This window comes from Vanacampus margaritifer, chromosome 4 (assembly GCF_051991255.1).
Source record: "Vanacampus margaritifer isolate UIUO_Vmar chromosome 4, RoL_Vmar_1.0, whole genome shotgun sequence".
NCBI classification, from domain to species: Eukaryota; Metazoa; Chordata; class Actinopteri; order Syngnathiformes; family Syngnathidae; genus Vanacampus; species Vanacampus margaritifer.
In genome coordinates this window covers 5,540,566-5,546,516 of record NC_135435.1, presented here as the reverse complement: position 1 = coordinate 5,546,516, position 5,951 = coordinate 5,540,566, and the positions used below count along the sequence as shown (strand labels likewise).

General features: G+C 37.6%; 1 long non-coding RNA gene across 1 annotated transcript; it reads left to right on the top strand.

The window, feature by feature from the left end:
* The first annotated feature begins 2,270 nt into the window (after positions 1–2,270).
* On the top strand, positions 2,271–5,350 carry LOC144050610 (uncharacterized). The gene is made up of 2 exons (XR_013293884.1): positions 2,271–2,625; positions 3,534–5,350. It is a non-coding gene; the product is annotated as an uncharacterized LOC144050610 (long non-coding RNA).
* The last annotated feature ends 601 nt before the right edge of the window (positions 5,351–5,951 follow it).

Here is a 5,951-nt window from a genome sequence, read left to right as displayed (position 1 = left end):
TTTTTGTTATAGCTATTTAATTTTAGGACTGTTCTAGTAGGGGTGTCAGGCGATTAAAATGTTTAATCGTAATTAATCGCATGACTTCAATAACTCACGATTAATCGCAAATTTTATACCTGTTCTAAATGTACAATGAAATGTACAACAACCGGCCCCCTAAGTTTTCATACTCTTGTTAACATAAAAGTGGAAAAAATGTTAAACTAATAGAAATATGGCTGCATCTTTTAGTCACTGCTTTAGTAATTTAATAATAATTCATAAAATGTTGTTAAAATGAAAAATATGTACTGTAGTGTAAAAAATGAGTGATATTGATTTGTTTTGAGGTCATTTTTTCTGCCATTAGATGGCATACGTGACAGCTCAGTGCATTTTTCTTTTCATATTAAGAGCTATATAATCATTAGCACGAAGTAACTTGTGAAATTCTGCACATATATAAAATTGTTGAAATACAACTTGACCCCAGTCTCCACAAATATATGCATTATTATTAAATTGATTGCTGCTAAATTTTGATGTGGACTTATCTGCTGCATTGCGACTGCAATTCTCACAGTACAGGCTTTCCATGTAAGGGGCGGTCATTAATCGTGTGTTAAAAAAAATTAGAGGCCTTAAAGGAACTTTAAATTTACTCAAAATTAACACACAAATGTATAGCTATTTAATTTTAAGATTGCAAAAGAACAAACAAACAAAGTGTTATTGTTCTGTCAACTATTCAAATGGATGTTGCACTGTAGAAAAAAGTATACATTCAAAGATATTCCTGTACTGTCCTAATGCAAGTGAAATTTGCATAAAATATGGATTCATCCACCAACAGAAACAATCCTGAACATTGGATAACATTCATAGTGACTTGGAACGCTGGAATAATCTTCCTATTTCTTTAATAGGACGAATAGCCACCATTAAAATGAAAGTTTTACCTAAAATAAACTATTTTTTCTCAATGATTCCATTTAAACCTATGGCTAACTGGTTCCAGTTGTTGGACTCAGCCGTTACAAAATTTTACTGGAATAAAAAAAAAAGCAAAGATTAGTCTATCTACTCTTCAGAAAAGTAAATCCAAGGGTGGTCTAGAGGCACCAAATTTTATGTACTACTATATAGCCAATCAGCTACAATATATCGTTCTATGGGCACAACCCAACAGAGATACTAACTGTTGGCTGGAACTAGAACAGAAGGATTGTAATAACCTCAGACTTCTAGATTTACTCTTTATTACAACATCAATTAAGCGACATAATTGTTTTAAAAACCCAATGATTTCCGCCACCCTGACTGCTTGGTGGAAGGCACTAGAAATTGCAAAAGCCCAAGTGGAGCCCTGTGGGTTTTCTCCCCTATGGCATAACCCCGACTTTCAACTTAACAACCAATCGTTTTATTTAGGTGTGTGGGAGCAGAAAGGAATTACACATCTCCACCATCTCTTCTCAGATAATATGTTTATATCATATACATCCTTGCTCCAAAAATGCAAAATAAAAAACGGAATTTTTTTACATTATCTACAAGTTAAAAATATGATAAAGAAAAAAATTCCAACACTTCGGGGTACGCTCCAACCGCCTGTTTTAGCTAAATATATTAACAAGCTTTCTCCGACAACAACAAAAAAACTTTCAAAAATATATAAGTTACTTTCATATATTGATAAAATGTCTTTACCCATCTCGAAATGGGAGACAGACTTGTCTATAGCGCCGAAATCTGACTTTTGGATTCAAGTTTGTTAAAACGCATTTAAAATGACAAAACACACAAATTTACAACTTATCCAATATAAAATTATTCACAGAACATACATTACTCAATATATGATGAAGAAAATGGGACTCTCAGACTCCGACATTTGTCTCCAGTGTTTACAAAACACTACAGACACTTATTTTCATGCTTTATGGTTATGTACTCCGGTTATGTATTTCTGGACTAAAGTCTTAGAAAAACTTTCCGCTATTGTAAGAATTATTTTGGAGGATTATTATACATTTGCCGTGTTGAAGTAAATTGCCTCTTGGGAAACACAAGTCAACGTAATAGTGTAGTAATTTCTGTTTATGATTGCTATGTATTGCAAAGGAGTGTTATTGTATTTGGTGAAGTTGCAAGTGGACGACTCAGCTGCCGAGTGGGGACAACTGATAAGAAGACGTGACGCACGTCAACGCCAGGGTCCCTGGACTTGCATGCCGTACCTAGAGAGTGTGAAGTGAGATAAGAGTTGTTTTTCTCTTTCTGTCATGTAATCAGATGCCCCGATTAGTACATATAAGGGGTCTATTTGAGTGATGAACCAAGAGAGACTCTGTACCGATCAAACTAAGGCTGCAGTTTTCTCTTCCTCATGAGTCCTCATGAGTAATAAATTTGGAACCAGATGCTTCTTCTCTCTTTATTTGATAAATGTCTACATCTGAACCTGACATTAAATTGGTCCTTCGTAGCCGGATTGCAACATACCGGAGGTGCCCAGAGGCAGAGCCGACGACCAAGAAAGACCGTGGCCACGGCAGCTGTCCCTTTTTAGGGGACTGGACCTCGGCCCTGTTTCTGGGGACTGAAAGTTGAAGCAATCCAGGAAGAGAGAAGGCAACACTGGTAGGACACTTATATTTTCATTGGCGGATTTTTGGTAAATAAGTGTCCGTTTAAAGTTAAGGGCGACGGTGTCCTGTACGTATTTAAACCAGAGAAAAAAAAGAAAAAAGAACTGAGGGGAAGGGAAAAGACAGAGGAGTCTAGAAAACAGAGGGGAGGGGAAAAGACAGAGGAGTCTATAAAACTGAGGGAGGGGAAAAGACAGAGGAGTCTATAAAACTGAGGGAGGGGAAAAGACAGAGGAATCAAAACCGTAAGAATACTAGTCAATGTTGCGTAAAGAGACAGAGAGAGTCTATAAAAGAGGGCGACGGTGTCCTACGCGCGTAAATAAAGAGGGGGTGTGAGTGGAGGTTCGCTACCTCGGTGTGAGTGGAGGTTCGCTACCTCATTATTGTTTGTTCGGGGATTTAAAGTCAGTTTAATCTCCTTAAGAGAATCGCTGACTCCAACATGGAGAAAACAAATAGCAAAATAGCCAACAAGAAAGACCCGAAACAACAGTTAACATGTAAGGACTGCAAGTTTGTAGAAAACCAATGTCCTTCTAAAACAAAACATTTAAATTTGTGGATAACGAAATATGAATTTGCTGACCAGCTTAATACACAAAAAATATTTAACTTGCAAGTTTTTTGTTTTTGTTTTATTAAATAAAAATCTTTATAAGTGGGCCGCTATATTGACACATGGTGTGACCCATGTGTCAACAGGGGGAATGGTAGGACGGATACACAGAATGTATACAACATATGGCTTTATTTTATTCTCAAAATTGTTTATTATTATTATTATTTATTATCATTAACAGTGGCAACGAAGCCGGTTTGGCCGATTACATGCGAAAAACATTAGAGAAAAGAAATGAATTGAAATTACCAGAAGGCGATTGTGCTTCTCTCCAACAGGAAGAACTAGTAGCTCCAGGAGACTGGGTACTGATCCGAAGCCTCAAAAAGAAGCACTGGAATTCTCCAAAGTGGGAAGGCCCTCATCAAGTGCTGCTGACCACGCCGACGGCCATAGAGATTGAAGCAGGGAGCACTTGGATGCATCTTACGCATTGTAAAAAGGTCATCTCAACCGACAAACCCAACAGGGAGGGTGAGCGAAAGTCTGATTCAAAGGTGGGAGCAGATATATAGAATCTGAAAATACCTGCGGTCAGTGAAGTTTTCCAAGACGCCTAACCTAATTAGGGGTTCTCGGTCGACATGGCTATTGCGTGGATAAGATTTGCGGTGCTATGTTGTGTGGTCTTTGTGACCGTGAAGGCTATTCATTCACCAAATTGTTTGATTCTTTGATAGATGCAACTGGTGGTTGTGCATTGGTGTCTCTGCAGTTACCGGTGTTTATTTTTCCATCCACACTGGGGGATATTCAGAGAGCAGTTTCAGCTCATGATCCCCTCCACCATCTCTCAAGAAAGCGACGTGCTTCCTGGTGGGACGGTGGACCAACCTATTTTGATGCAATTGGAGTTCCTCGCGGCGTTCTGGATGAGTATAAGTTGGCAAATCAAATTGCAGCGGGGTGGGAATCTATTTTCATATGGGTCACACCCAATAAAAATGTAGACCGAATCAACTACATCCATTACAATGTACAAAAATTGGGGAATTATACTGAAGAAGGATTTATAGCTGTCAGAGAACAATTGGCTGCAACATCACTCATGGCGTTCCAGAACCGCATTGCGGTCGACATGCTACTGGCAGAGTGAGGTGGCGTTTGCGCTATGTTTGGGGACCAGTGTTGTACATTTATACCAAACAACACATCTCCGGATGGGTCCCTCACGAGAGCCATTGAAGGCCTGCGCACCCTGAATCGAAAGATGAAAGAACACTCAGGTGTGTCCACCTCAGCATGGGACGAGTGGTGGGAAAAAACGTTTGGAAAATATAAAAGTTTGGTATTTTCTGTCATGATTTCTATGACTCTGTTCACCTCAATTCTCGTGCTGTGTGGATGTTGTCGTATTCCCTGCATTCGCGCATTACTCGTCCGACTTATCTCAACCGTCGTCGCTCCCACAAATTCTAAATTACAAGAGAGGTACCCTTTGCTTATTTCTGCAAATTGTGGTGATGGAGGGGACACTAATGACCAAACCAATGATGAGATAATTTCTCCTGCCGTCCTATTTTACACACCTTAAAACTTAAAACATAGAAAGGGGACATGATGGAATGTTTAAGTTTGTCATCCAGTAAATGATTCAACTAAATAAAACCTTTAAATCAAAGTTCTTTTGATGACAAAATTTTTGGAGGCAAATGTAGAATAAACAGGAGGGAAATGTAAGAATTATTTTGGAGGATTATTATACATTTGCCGTGTTGAAGTAAATTGCCTCTTGGGAAACACAAGTCAACGTAATAGTGTAGTAATTTCTGTTTATGATTGCTATGTATTGCAAAGGAGTGTTATTGTATTTGGTGAAGTTGCAAGTGGACGACTCAGCTGCCGAGTGGGGACAACTGATAAGAAGACGTGACGCACGTCAACGCCAGGGTCCCTGGACTTGCATGCCGCATTAGAGAGTGTGAAGTGAGATAGGAGTTGTTTTTCTCTTTCTGTCATGTAATCAGATGCCCCGATTAGTACATATAAGGGGACTATTTGAGTGATGAACCAAGAGAGACTCTGTACCGATCAAACTAAGGCTGCAGTTTTCTCTTCCTCATGAGTCCTCATGAGTAATAAATTTGGAACCAGATGCTTCTTCTCTCTTTATTTGATAAATGTCTACATCTGACACACCCTTACTATCGGAAAAAAACCCAATTCTTGTTAACTGAAAAAATAAACAAACTCTGAATATCGACCAATGGTCTAACCTCCTCATAAATCACATTTTAATGGAAAAAATATCTGCCTCAAATAAAAACCAAATATCAAAATTTATAGAAACATGGTCTACGTATATAGAATTTTTTAAACTAATTCTGGTTACTTAATTCTGTCTGTTAGCGAGAGCCACCACATCGTGATAACTTACATTGATGTTTCTGCATTTGGCAATTTATTATTATATTATATTATTAGTATGGGATTTTTTTTAATAGGCTCTAGGTGAACTGATGAATACACACACGCTCACACGCACGCACGCACGCACACACACACGCACATACACATACTCACGCACATACAAAAAAATATATATATATATATATACATATATATATATATATATATATATATATATATATATATATATATATATATATATATATAAAATATTATTATTTTTTATTATTATTATCTTTTTTAATAAAAAAAAAAAGAGAGCAATGATGATGTCAAATCGAATGAAC